We start from the raw sequence: 14667 nt of genomic DNA on the forward strand, positions 1-14667 counted from the left end.
TGACATTAATGACTATTTCTATATCTTATCTCACTTAATTGTAATCTCCCTGAAGGTGGTGATTTTTTATATGATTTTTCACATATATAACATCAGCAAAGATCTTGTACATAATTGACTTTGAATAGACATTTGTTGAAATATTGACTGTGTTAGGTTCTCCACTGGCATAAGTTGATGCAAAAAAAATAAACAACAAACCAAATCACATATTTGTTTCCAAAATATAGCCTGTGTAGCAGTATTAGCACAGAGGTAAGCTCTCTGTAGATGATGGGCCCTTACTTTGAAAGACTGAGGAGAACAAGAATGTACTTTTCACCAGAAAGAGAGAGTTCCGTGTTCCTGGATGGCTGGAGCACATTTATTCAGATTCTAAAGACCCACAGCAAACCGATGGGGGAAAAACTGATGAAGCCTTAAACCTAGGGTTCCCCAGACAGTTAAATAAGAACCACCTCCAGGGCACCTGGATGGCTCAGTTGGTTAAGCACCTGACTTCGGCTCTGGTCATGATCTCAGGGTCCTGGGATGAAGCCCCATGTCAGGCTCCCTGCTCAGTAGGGAGTCTGCTTCTACCTCTCTCTTTCTCCTTCTGCCCCTCCCCCTGCTTGTGTGCACTCCCTCTCTCTTTCTCTCTCTCTTCTCTCTCTCTCAAATAAATAAAATCTTTAAAAAAGGGGGGGGGGAATTACCTCCAGTAACCCCAGGCATGGATGCTTTCTGCTACAGGAATAAAAGCTGAAGCAAGAAAACAACAAAACACTAGAACAACAACAAATCAATAGCTAGAGTTAGAACAAGACTCCTTTCGTTGTGCCTCCACTTTCCCTGCACAGATGCCCATCTCCGTACCTACAAAACTCTGTGGCACCTGCTTAAAGCACACCTGTTACATTGTGTCATGGGTCGTGTTTTAATGTATTATTATATCCCAAAGAGCTCACAGCACCTGGCACAGAGCTGGCCCTCTGGAAGTGATTCCGTGAGTTAGGGAATGACTATTCCTCCAATGAATGCACTTCATTTTCTGGAAGCCAGTGAGTGGGTTGCAATGAAGTTGAGGTTCAGTGTTTTGAGTTTAGCAAAACTTGGTAAAAACTAAAGATTTTAAAGGCAGTCTTTGGAAAGAAGTCAAGAAGATTCTAGGCTTTGAAGATATCTTGTCCATTACCTGTGCTATCTCTTTTCCTCTAGGCTTTAGAGCAGCCTGCAGACTTGAGGGTGGGGTGAAGGCAGGATATCAGGCTTCCTTTGCGCTTATCTCACCTAATTTAAGACAGTAGTGTGGGGGATATATTATTAGCTCCCAAATGACGGCACTGCTAAGGCAAATGTTTTAAAGATACAGTGCTTCATTTGGGGAGGTTAGACTCAAAAGATCAAGACGTATGTTTCCATCAACTTGATGCCAGAGGGGAAGTTCATATCCTGGATTTACGGGGGTTGGTCTCATTCATTTAAGGACTAAAAATATTATCTCTTATAACTCGAATTTCACAGCTTTCTGCTTTTAGAGTTAAATTCCATTTGGTTAGGAAAATCTTCATTTAAAATGGCATAGTAGGGATCCCTGGGTGGCGCAGCGGTTTGGCGCCTGCCTTTGGCCCAGGGCGCGATCCTGGAGACCCGGGATCGAATCCCACATCGGGCTCCGGGTGCATGGAGCCTGTTTCTCCCTCTGCCTGTGTCTCTGCCTCTCTCTCTCTTTCTCTCTGTGACTATCATAAATAAAAATTAAAAAAAAAAGATTATTTAAAAAAAATAAAATAAAATAAAATGGCATAGTTTCCAACTGGCCCCGTCAGACTTTTTCTCCACTGATGAAACTGCAGACATTCTAATTTCAGATCCGCTATGATTATGGCCCTTCCTTAGCTTCCACTTTATGTGATTCTCCAAACCTAGGTATTTTTAATCTTCCCCACAAGCAGTTAATCCATAGCATGGAGCTATGTTGCTGATTTGTAATGTCCTTCTGTGTTTCTTTTTTAGATTAAGGCACACTGCACCCTGAGTAAGTGTTTGGCTCCATGCTAAGCACTCTGCATGTGCAACCACACTTCGTTCTACCACAACTGCAGGCAGTAGATATTATTATTTTTCCCACATTATATGAGGAAACAGGCTCACAGAAGCCATAGAATCTGCTCAAGATCACACACCTAATCAGTGCTTGAACTAGGAATTGAACTCAGGTCCAGAAAACAATGAAGCTCTTGCTGTTGTGCAATGCACACTACATCTATAAGCTACAATGCACACTGTATCTACAAGTTTCAGAAAAAGCACAGCCTCCCAGAGCTAAAGAAAAATATGTCTGAAAGATTCTTTCTCTGATAAATTAAGGATCTGAAGGCTTCATAACTCCCATGTCAAATTATTAACATCAATCACAGAACATGGTAATTTATTTAAATGACTGATCATTGAGCACAGCCAGCTATAAACAAGAAATGTGTTCTGCTAAAGCCAAAAGCTGCAGGGAAACTCAGAGCATCACATATCTGTGTGGGGGCGGAGAGAAGCCAGTCTTGCCCTCATGTGCAAGAAAGGAGTGAAAAGAGTCTTAGGGTTCTGTTTTTGTTGAAGCAAGAGATTTTCGGCAAGCCATCCATGTGCTGGGATACTTCTCCATCAAACAAGCTCCTTGCTTCTCTTCACCTACGTTCCCCCCTACAAATTCCACTTCATTTAAGACACCTAGCCTTTCCAGAGAATAACCAAGTGTACAGAGTGCTTAGCAATTTTCAAAGATTTTCACACAAGTTTTAGCTCAGCAACTGCCCTTTCTCCTGGAATCCAGCAGCAGCAGCAAGCTCAAACATTTAAAACAAAAAACTAAACTGATATCAAAATTATCAAACAAAATCCAAACGTTTTGAAAGGAGATTTTATAAAGTATGTATTCCTTTCACTTTTTACCCTAGTTTCCTATGCCTTTCTAGTCCAGGCTGTGCCAGGCAAGGAGGTAGGAGAGCATGGGGCACATCTTTTCTTCATCAGATAATTTGGGTACCATCTCATTGGGCTTCATTCCACCTCCTCAGACTTAGACAAATCTGCCATGACCACAATGAGCTCCTGTAGGCCTCCAACTAAGTAGCCCCAGCAGGGTATCCTGCCCTAAAGGGCTTAACTATCCGCATGAAATATTAGTCTTAGACAGGAAGCCCAATTTATACTGGAAATTCATCAGCTTGAAAGCATATGATTTATGACACTCCAATTTGTCAATGTCCCTGAATCTATGGCACAATATCCTTTCACTTTAAAAGGTTTTATGCTGATCATGATTATGGGAAATTACTCACTAAGGGTGAAATGACATTCGTTCCCTAAGTAAAAAGAGAGAGAAAAATTCTTGACATCTCAGAATGAAAGAAAAATACAGGAGCAAACTAGAGTTTCAAATGACCCTACTTAATGATACAGATTCATTCCTAGCACATCAAATGCATAAAAAGAAAACATAAAATGAAATTAAAAGCTAGTAGTAGACTTTGTCCATTTGAGAACCAATTAATAAAACCACAGAGTAGTTCCTTATTCCCATATCCTTGAGGAGTGACATGAATTATTATTATTCAAGGAAGAGAAAGCAAGTATGGTGATGCTTTGTGTCCAACTGAGGATAAAGAGCTAGGTCTTGCTTTGCGTGACTCCTGTGTTTGAACCAGTCCAGTGATCCCTATCAGGTTCACCACAGCATTGCTTAGCCACCCCAGAATTGAGCATCCTTCCATTTGTTGTTGCTGTTGTTATTTTTAAGGTTTTATTTATTTATGAGAGACACAGAGAGAGAGAGAGGCAGAGACACAGGCAGAGGCAGAAGCAGGCTCCCTGCAGGAGCCCAATGTGGGACTGGAAGACTGGATCCTCCGGACCTAGGATCACACCCTGAGCCAAAGGCAGACGCTCAATCCCTAAGCCACCCAGGCATCCTGAGCATCCTTCCATTTGAATTGACGTCACATCGATTCTTTTTTCCTTGGTAATATGACTAAAAGTAGGAGCTAATATTATTCCCATTTGACAGTTGAAGAAACTGAGGCACAAAGAAGTTAAATAAAATAATCTAGGGTGACCCAATTGGGACAAAGGTGTCCCAGCACCCAGGCCTCCTGCCTTCTAACTCCCTGAAGCTACTATATAGGTCAAGTTTCTCTTTCTCCTGGAAACATCACTATTCCACTTGAGACTCACACTGTTCCTAAGTTTTCAAGATTCATGTTCCCTGCAGAGGTTTTAGAGTTGCATGTAATTCACGTGTCAAGTTGTTTTATCCATGGGTTAGTCCACTTACCCTGAAGAAACAGCACTATCTGTGCTATGGGGGCTGTCTCTCTGGAAACCCAGTTTTTGAGAACACCTCAAACCATATGCAACCAAGCACCAAAAAATTAATTTTTTCTCCTTAAAGATTTCCCTTCCCTGAGCATTCACACAGCACTGTCAGTTCATCCATCTCTTTATGTAAATAGCAGTCATGCAGCAAGGGAGGAGGTCTGTTTATTATTTTTGATCCTGTTTTGCTTCTGGCAAAATTTCACAAACAGCAGAAGTTGGCAGAACATCGATATTTTCTTCTGACTGGCTGCTGTTCTCTAGCTACGAGTGCAGAGCACAAATGCAACTATTCTGCTCTACGGACCTTGGCTGTGATGGAGGTCAAATTGCAAAAGCTGGGGGGAAAAAAATCTCCATACAGGACTTCTCTCCAGAAACAGAGACCCTGGGTTAATACTTGCTTTCCTTCCACTACAGAGCTGCTGAATTTGAGATTTAGGATCCAGAGAACAGCATAGGTTTGACTTAACTCCCTCCTGGCTTGGTGTCTGCAAAGGCCCTGTGTGAAGGTTATAGGGGTCACTGAGCTAGGTGGGCCCTAGGAGTCCTGGAGAACGCTTGGAGGACAGTGAGCATTCCACCTCCAGCACTTTCTAGGAAGGGCAGCATTTTGCAGGATCAGAATTAAGGAAAATGACTTTTCCCTGGGGGGTGGAGGAATCTGCTCTTTCCCATTATTATGCTTGTTCCTACCTAACCATGCTGGATTCCTTGCCAAAGGCTGGAATGTCAAAGGCAGCAGCCTTGACATTTACTTTGGACAGAGCATTCTTGATAAAGAGCAGCCACGCTCAGGCCGGTGGCAGGGGTAGTTAGGATACAGGATGGTGGCTCAGACTTGCTGCTGGTCTTCACGGCACAGTGGAGTCCTCAACAATTTGAAGGGCGGGTGACGAACAGAGGACCAACCAGGCCTCAAATGATGGAAAAAAAAACAAAATGAACAACCTTCTTTGGTTCCAAGCAGACCACGACTACCTCTAATTATGAGTGTGACAGGGTTGCACAATGGTGAATAATGTGGGCTCCTGGGTCATACAGACTCCAGTTCAAAGCCCACCTCTGCCACCTACTTGCTGGGAGACTTTGGGAAAGTTATTTGACTCTCTAAGTCTTTGTTTACTCATCTGGAAGAGAAATATACTAAAACCTTAAGCACTAGGCCTTACTGTATTTATTTTCCAGAGGAGCAAACTTAACTTTCAGGTCTTGCTGAAAACTAAATCAAACGCCAATACATGTAGTGGTGAAAAATAGTCCAGGGTGCATAATAGCGAGCCCTCAATAGAAGTAGCTACAGATAGTGTTACTATTTTTAAAAGGTTGTAAATGTTTCAAAACCAAAAATAGGTGTTGTAAAATTTATAAAAAGCCCAATTGCCATCCCCAGACCCAAATCTTGTATGTAAATGCATAGAAACGCTAGTAAACTCTATTGACAACCTGCTTCTCCATGACCGACCCTGAGTCTCATTTTTCTTTTCACTTGGGTGAGTCAGTGGAAATTTTCTCCCTGGGCCCAGAGGCAGGGCTCTGGCACCCCCAGGCACGGCTGTACCGATTCCCGCAGCCTGCAGGGGGCATGCCTGACGATTAGTGAGCTGAAAAGAGCTGGTCTCACATACATGTCATTCTTACATTCTGGAACAAATCAGTAAGCCTCAAAGAACAGAAGATGCCAGGGTCCGGGTCAGCCCTGCTAGGGTAGCCAAAGGTAGGAGGAAGAGACAGACTGACCGGAGAAGCCTCAAGGGGAGCCAGGAATGGGATGGCTTAATCAGAAACTGAGGTGTAAAGTTGGGGGTGAGGAAATGACTTTACTCTCAGAGGAGGAGGGAAAGGAAAAAACTGGCTCCTGAACCATCTCTATTCTACCCATTAGTTAATGTTTAATGAACGCACTGCTCCCTGCCAAGTTTCCTTATTCTAGCAAGCAAGTCTCTGCTTCTCTAGCCACTCAAGGCGATGTGCTGTTCCACACACCACCACCAAGTGAAAATCTGCATCCAAAGGAATGACTCAGGAAAACAAGCCTGGAAACATTTCAAAGTGGAGAAACTTGCATATACATTGGTCAGGTCTCTGAAAGATTCTAGGTGGCAAAGCCTCCTAATCCAAGGTCCTAATACCATTTTACACAGGTCTTTAAAAAGATAATGCATATTGGATTGTTCCTTAAACTGTCATGCAACATACCAGTTAAGAACTTACTGTTATAATAGTTTTTCAGGGTTTCCACGATATCATATCCAGACATTAAATATTTTATCCTATCAAACAAGTCTTTTTACAAAGTTTAACACTTAAGTTATGATGTACAAAGCTAGTTAATATTTCTATCTTTGTGGAGGGATTTCCGACACGGAGCCTCTTAAGACTATACATACTCCAGACGTAAATAAAGCAAAAAGAATCCATGTGTATTTAATCCATTCAACTCTGTAAGAACAAATTTCAGCAAAAGCTAATGATCACATTCAAATGCAGTCTTTTCTAGCTGAGGAATTTAACAATGTTGAAGATTATTCCTCAATTCAAAGGAATGAAATCCTGGAGGAACCAGACAATGGAAGTTTCTTAAATAATCTGTTTGAATTAGTTTGAAAAAGGGTGCTGAGTTTTTACATTGCTAACTGGGCATCAGAAAGTTTATCTACATGGTACAGTGTTCCTTTTAACTCTTCCACACAAAGATCATTTAATATGGGAAAATGCCTACAAAATTAACAAAAACCTCAAAGTTAACTTACCAGTTTAGAAAATCACAACTTGGGAGGGGGATTCAGACATCATCGATTCATCCATCAGGCTCTGAGATCTAACTTGACTACTGGTTGGTGATGCTTGTCTTGAGCCTTAGTCTCAGTCCCCCATCTGGTCATCTCCCTGGCTTTTCATTCTGGTCTATCTCTGTTGGAGCACAGTCCCCTTCCTGCAGCTCTGCTGCTGTCTCTCAGCTTTAGAGTTTCCTATCCAGCGGTTCCAGGAGCCAGGAGCACTTCCTGTCCAGGATGGTCTCTTAATTTGCCTGGAGGTGGGGATGAAGGGGCTGTGCTGTTTATCTATATGAGTTGAAACTTGGCCTAAACCCAACATTTCAGATCAGTGCAGAGCAACTGAGAATAACTCTTATACCTTCATTACTAAGCAAACTGATGTTACTAAGTAAATGAAGCAAAGGAAACTACATTTGGGAAAGGGAATAGATTTCATTACAGTTCAAGATAAAAGAAAAAAAAAAAAACACCGAAAAAACAAAAACCAAACCAAAACAAACAAAACCCCAACTTTGTTTTACATTTTGTGAGACTTTTTGAAGACACAAAAATGTGGCAGTATATATGCCTGCCTTAGTAAGCTTAGTAGAAAGTGTATAATTTAGTCTTCATTTAATGATATTGTTCCTTGAAGGGCCATATGTACACAGATGTTTGTTTAGTGTACACATTTTATCTTAGATTTTTTTTTTTAATTTATTTATGATAGTCACAGAGAGAGAGAGAGAGAGAGGCAGAGACACAGGCAGAGGGAGAAGCAGGCTCCATGCACCGGGAGCCCGACGTGGGACCCGATCCCGGGTCTCCAGGATCGCGCCCCGGGCCAAAGGCAGGCGCCAAACCGCTGCGCCACCCAGGGATCCCCACATTTTATCTTATAACGAGCACTTAGTATGTGTCAGGCAGTGAGTCTATGTTTAATTATATTATCTCATTTAACTTTTGCAATAACTCTGACATAGTAATAGCAGGTGGAATGGAGTATGAATGGTGAGGGTGAGGATGTACAGGGAAGGTGTGTTAGATGACCCTCCTACTAAAAAAACATCAACAGTTTAAGTGAGGGTGATTTGCTTACTAAGAACTTGCTGAACACTACACATGCCTTTACATGGGTCCAGACAGTAAGGTTTTGCAAGAGTTCATTCTCTATTTTGGAAAAATGCATTTAGGAAGAAATGTTTTGTGTCCTTCAAAGCATCTGGGAGAGATATAAATTCCTCCATTAAGAACTCTCGTCTTATGTAGGGGGGAATGGTTGGAATACCATTATCACTGGAATTGTGTGTCTTTATTATTTCTTTTAGTGATTTTAAACATTATAAATAATATTGGGGTAGTAAGACTCTCAAAGGAAAACATGATTTTTATGACTACTGTACTTTTTCCCAGGGTGTCATTTGGTGAATACAAGGGCATGTGAATTGCTACTGTTTACTTAGAGAGGTTGAATACTAATCCAAGGCTCTTGCCATTCATATGTATGATTTTCAAAATCTGCTAGGAAGAGGAGACTTGGAATGCAAAAGAGAAAGCCTTTTTTGGCTCAAAATACAAGTAAATTAGTTATTCACAATTGCCTAGTTTCTTTACAATCTCTATTCTTTTCCTCTATACTGTTGGCCCTTTATTTTATCAGAGTATTAGAGGCAAGGCAATGCAAATCATTGGGATTTTAGTCAGCTCTGCCTCTGTCAGACTTTTAAAATTGTGAGGATTCCTGTGCCTTGTGAGGGAAATCATTTGACAGTCTAGTGAGACATTTGGGTTTATTTTTATTGATTTCCTTCTTTTTAAAAGCAGGATTAGCATGTTCTGTAACTTTCAGTTATTTTGCAACTGGTCCATTTAAATTCCCTTCGATTCCAAACTGAAAGAAGAGAGAGAGAGACAGAGAGAGAGAGAGAGAGAGACAGAGAGACAGAGAGAGATCGGGTCTTTTCAAACAATAGTGTACAGATGTTCATGGTAATCTGTGTGCCTGTCCTGCCCTTGACTGCACCGTTCTACAGTGATTGCTACGGTCCTGTGTGACTTCACGGTAACCGAAGATACATTTGGACCACGAAGTCAGAAACGAACTTTGCGCCACACTCATCAATGCCCGAGTCTCAGAGAGTCCGTACCACCACGTCACCAATGGCCAAGGAGAATCTGACACTACTGAAGAGTTTCCTGTTTCTTTCTTGTGGGGCAGTGACTCCTCTTCCCAGCAGTAATGGAATATCCCAAATTAGCTGCGATAATAGCAGACCCCTTTGGAATTTGCCCTAGTTTTCGGCTCTGTCATGGGTTAGACAAATCCAAAGCCACAAAGCAATAATTTCTTTCTCTGGCCCACCAGCACCTAACTTGTAGAGTTATTTGAAGATCATCTGTATTCTTGTTAGAATGATTAACTCTGCCCATATATCCAGTCCTTCAGTTTTCTGCCTGGCAAAAGTGCAGGGGTCACCTAATCAGGTTAGAATCTTCCTCTGGTTGTTAATTTTTATAAAGAGATGTCTATCCTGTCTTTACCCAGTTGATTTTTAGAGTATATGGAGCTGGCCTTAGTTGAAAACAAAAAGTAATTGCAATTTACTCTCCAAAATATAACCTCACACTATCTATCGCCCAATCCATGCAAGAAATATAGTCAAAGAGAATGATCTGAATGAACCACAGGCCCTCAACCTTCTTCAATTCTCTGTGTTCCCCAGAGAAAGTGGTTTTATAAGATGTCACTTCCTGGTATCCGGTGAAAAATGGTTTCATGATGAAATATACCAGTTTAAACAAAGTTAAATTACTTTCTGCAGGGTTTGTCAGAGCCTTTCATAAGTATGGATTTCCAAAAAGGGAAAAGAGGGTATAGCATTTCCCAAATTATTTAACCACAGAAACATTTTTTCCCTGATTATCTAGCAGGACTACTGTTCTGTGAAGCCAACAGAGAAACTATCTCTGCTACTTAGAGATTAAGCCAGAATGCAAGCCTGAACCTCCTTGTTCTGAGCCACTCACCCCATGCCCAAATATTTTTATTGAATTATAATTTGTTGTTATGCCCCTGGTTCACTACAGGATGCTATAGGAAACTTGCAATTGAATTCACTGTAGCAATGTTTTATTCATCTACTACATCTTGTAGTGTTTCCTTTTTGAGATTAGGATGAGAAAGTGCTCACATATTCCTGGGAAAAATTTTCCCAAACATTAAGCCCCAGGAAAAGCTGCGCTGGTAGGCTTTTACCATAGACATGACAAATCTTCCCTTGATCATGTTTTCCTCTTTGCTTAGACCAGGGAAGCTCAAACTAAATTTATAGCCCACTTTTAATAATTACTCAGTGCCTTATGTTTCATATTTGTATGTTAAATCTCTCCCTAGCTTTATATTAATTAACCTACATTTTTCTCTTCATAAGGTTTATCTTTTTATAATCTTAACTGAGTTGCATATTCTTTTACAAACTACTTCAAATTCAAATCCTTTATGTAATGCACTAGAATGTAAATTAATATTATGATGACTTTACCCACACCAAAATCATACTCAGACTATCCCTGAGGAGACAGAAAATGATTTTCTCATGATCCTTCAGATACCAGCTATGCAATTCATGGTCTCCTATCTTCTTGTATTTTCTTCCCTAGACATACCAGTGGGTTCTCATACCTAATGAAACACAGAGATGAGGTGTATCCTCATAAATGACCTGCCTCCATTAAATCCCAACTGATTTATTTCCCTTGTACAGAGGTTTACCAAAAAACACTCATCATTTTCTCTCTCTCTCTCTGTTTGCTTGGATCATCAGTTGATGTTGCTAGGATGTAGAAGACTTAAAAGCACTGCCCATGATTAGGGGGGCAAAAGGGAATGTGGAGCTTTGCTTTATAAGAGTTGACCAGGGTCCAGAATTTACATAGAATTAAAGCACTGACTTTGGAGAAAAGACAAGAAAAAAAATGAATTTCTAATCACTTAAACTAATATCACAAAATCCAAATTTGGCCACTGCCTACATCTGGGATATGTGTTTATAAAATTAAAGCTAATAAAAGCAGCAGTGGTGTGCAGCTTTGGATGTCTCAATTTAGTTAAACTCTGAAGTTTTATGTGTGTACAAGCACATAGCTCTTTGCTAATCTCCTTCTAGCACTTATTTCTGAACTGCTCACATTTTAAACATTTTAATACTCGATAACTTTTAAAACGTTACTCAAAGTTCATTGACTTAATTCACTGAACAGATTTTCCTGTAACTTTTGGTTACACAGTATCCCTTATGAACAGGCCCTTCAGTCAGCAGCAAGGAGCAGAAAGAGGCTGATTCATGAATTGTGAATTTCTGACAGTTGCCACTTTTCTGAAAAAGAACTTGAGCAATATGTGACTGATGCATTCTCACCCTGTTTTCTGTGTTCCCTCTGTCTTTCTGCCAGTGTATCCACTCTCCATTTCTGAAGGTAGTTGGGTAAAAAAAGTAAGGAACACAGAGAAAGGGCAATTGCCAAAGAATAAATGATTGTTCAATTTCTGCTGACGCTATCCAGTTGGTGGGGGGCTTCCTCATCAGAATGAGCAAGGCCACCACTTAGGTCAGGCAAATTCCCCAGATGCCATTTGACCTGATGAGGTAATGAGAGAGACAGCACATCACCAATGGCCCAGTTCCATTCCCTGGGAACAGAAGAAAGGCAGTTCATCCCACTCTAGTTAAGTTCAACTCCAGTGTGATCTTTAAAAATTGTCTCAGATAAAAAGTCAACGAAAATGCAAATCCAACTTTCACTAATTCCTCTAGTTGCAAAATGTTCTACATTTGTATTTTCTATCAAGAAGAGAGGTCTTTTTTGGGGGGGGGGGCGGGGGAGAAGCACACACATGGACATGCTCTGATCCTTACAGTCCTCAAAATAGGCCAGGCACTGCAATAACTCCATTTCATAGGCCCAGATTCCAGAAAAAGAAAGATTTTTACAAGTTGCTTTATAATTATAGTTATAATGACTTTTAAATAGTTCACAAGACTGGACATTGTAACGTACCTATTAAATTGATAATGAGAGCATTAAACAGATATTGAAGAAACATGTCCAGATACTGAATGACATAATATGAAAAATGTAAATAAGAATTGTCTCTCTTTCTTAAAGTAATAACTGTGATCATGAATCCTAGAATTTTAGAGATGATGGGAACTTTACATTTATTTAATCCAAACCCTTTATTTTATGGAAGAAGGAATAGAGTGCCCAGAGAAGTTGTGACTTGCCTCAGATCACACAATTAATTAGTGACAGCTGTAGAACTAAAATCTGATTTCTGCTTTAACCATTTCCTTGACAAGCTGTAGAAAAATTATAAGCCACTGATTTGTTCCACATTAGAAAGCTGCTCTGGTTCCTTTTAGGTTTAAGTTTCCCTGCTTTGTGCACTTTTGTTCAAAAAGTTATTGACTCAACCACAGACAGGACTTGAGGACCAGGAAAAAAAACCTGAGAAATCACAGACTGACCATTCCACTTTCTCATCAAGAAGCAAAGACCCAGTGAGGCTCTGAAACTTGCCACAGTGGAAGAATGAGAGTGTGTAAGTAAGAGCCTCTATCCCAATCTCCTTTTTTCCTGGTTTAGTGAACTTGACTGCAATCGGGTCCATATCATGCTGCATTAAGCATTTAAAGTAGTTTTTTAAAAAATAGCTTACTCGCAAGCTGAATTCTTTTACAAGGCAAACAATCACATTCATGTATTTGCTTAGGTCCTTTCCAAATAGCATGTGTGTGAGTATATAGGTTTTCTGCATGGTGCACATGTAGCCAACACATCCTAGCCATCAAATAATGACATGAGATCTCAATTCTCCCTTCCTGTGGCCTAACACATTCCTCTTCCACCTCTCCAGCATCCTCCCTCTTGTCCATTCCCAAGTGCCTGCTAGTGAGAAACATAAAGACCATTATTATTTCCATTCTCTCTCCATACAACAATTTCCCCCATTGATTGGGTGAGATTGTGGGGTAGGGATTACGGGCAGTATGACTTATGACAAACTTTCACTTTCCAAACTACGCTCTGTCTTAAAGTTCTCTTTTAAATAGACTCACAACTCCAGAACTATAAAGAAAGCTAGAGAAATGATGCTTGTTATTGTGAAGCATACTGTAGGATGAGCAAGTTTAGATTCATCCTGGGTTTAAGCAACTAATTCTGATCCTATGCATCATCAAAGATTCCTTTATTTCTCCTCCTTGTTTTCCATTCTTGTGAGTGTATCACTGTTGAATCACGTCCATGCCATTCAATGATTAGCTCATTAGAATGAGGTCAGTGAGGAGCAAATTACTCTTGTTTGCACTGTTCCCAACAGCCAGGAGAGATGATGATCATAAGTAATAATGCCTCAAATTATATTAATACAACACTAAACTTTCCTTGAAAGATCTATAGTAATGGAAACCACTTTGGGGATGTTGCTGTCATTTCAAGATACTGATATGTGAACTACAAAAAATAACGGTGTTATTAATTTAATATGCACTTGATAAGCTTTAATCAAATGATTATAGGCCATTGGTAAAAATAACTTGTCATCACACACTATTGGATACTAACTGTTCAAGGAAGGTAAAACACACAGCGCTCTGCTTCCATTAGCGAAATAAAACCTGACTGGAAATCTCATTGTGAATGACAAATTCTGATTCTGTCAAATGATTTGTGGCTGCATCCTGAGCAGAAAAGACTAAAATGTCTTTGGCATATTACAGACTCTAAAATCAACCACAGGTCCAACACTATAACACTCATTATAAAAACAAAAAACAGTTTAGTGTATTGAAGAGCATGGGCTTCAGAGTTATATTCAGATATAAGCTCCTACTACATAAGCTGAGAGAAGTTACTTAAACTCTATGTGCCTCTGTTTTCTCACCTTTAAAATGGATATAATAATAGTATGTGCCTCTGTTTTCTCGCCTTTAAACTCTATGTGCCTCTGTTTTCTCACCTTTAAAATGGATATAATAATAGTATGTACTCACAGGATTTTTTTTCCCAAGGGTAAAATAAATTGAAATATATACATAAGGCTCTCAGAGCAGTATTTGAAACACATAAATGTTCAATCAATATTCTCTACTATAACAGTGAAGTGACCTAATAATACAGTAAACCCAGTAAAATAATTTTGCTTCTTTCATAATGTCTTACTGTATAAGTCCAATAAATGAGGAGTTCCTAATCACTGGACTGTTGGAATTCCTTCATGCCTCTCTGTGATCTTCACTATCAGTCAATTTCTAGGCATTCATTGGCTTCAAATATCCCATTGCTCAACACAGAAAGGTGAGAATGCTCACATTTTCTATTTAGGCAAATACCAACATACATAACATACATAACATAGATTAAGTACACTTTCAATGATTATGCATGTGTTCATAACTTCAATTCCTCAATGGGAATATAAAGAACATAAAGAATGTTAATTAAATCAATTATTGTAAATACATTTAAGGAGACATGCAAAACAACTTCAAACTATTTC

The 14667-nt window shown here is 39.9% G+C and overlaps 1 protein-coding gene across 7 annotated transcripts in view; it reads right to left on the reverse strand.

The window, feature by feature from the left end:
• STARD13 (StAR related lipid transfer domain containing 13) overlaps positions 1–14667 on the reverse strand; it is a 404789-nt gene that overhangs the window by 164790 nt on the left and 225332 nt on the right. The window contains exon 1 of one of the 7 annotated variants that reach the window (XM_041766448.1): positions 7101–7367. The exons of the other annotated variants lie outside the window; for them this stretch is intronic. The gene's annotated coding sequence lies outside the window, so the exon portion shown is untranslated. Of the gene's footprint in view, positions 1–7100; positions 7368–14667 lie in introns of those variants that run through there. 7 annotated transcript variants of the gene reach the window in all.

The sequence above is a fragment of the Vulpes lagopus genome, chromosome 8 (genome assembly GCF_018345385.1).
Source record: "Vulpes lagopus strain Blue_001 chromosome 8, ASM1834538v1, whole genome shotgun sequence".
In the NCBI taxonomy this organism is placed as follows: domain Eukaryota; kingdom Metazoa; phylum Chordata; class Mammalia; order Carnivora; family Canidae; genus Vulpes; species Vulpes lagopus.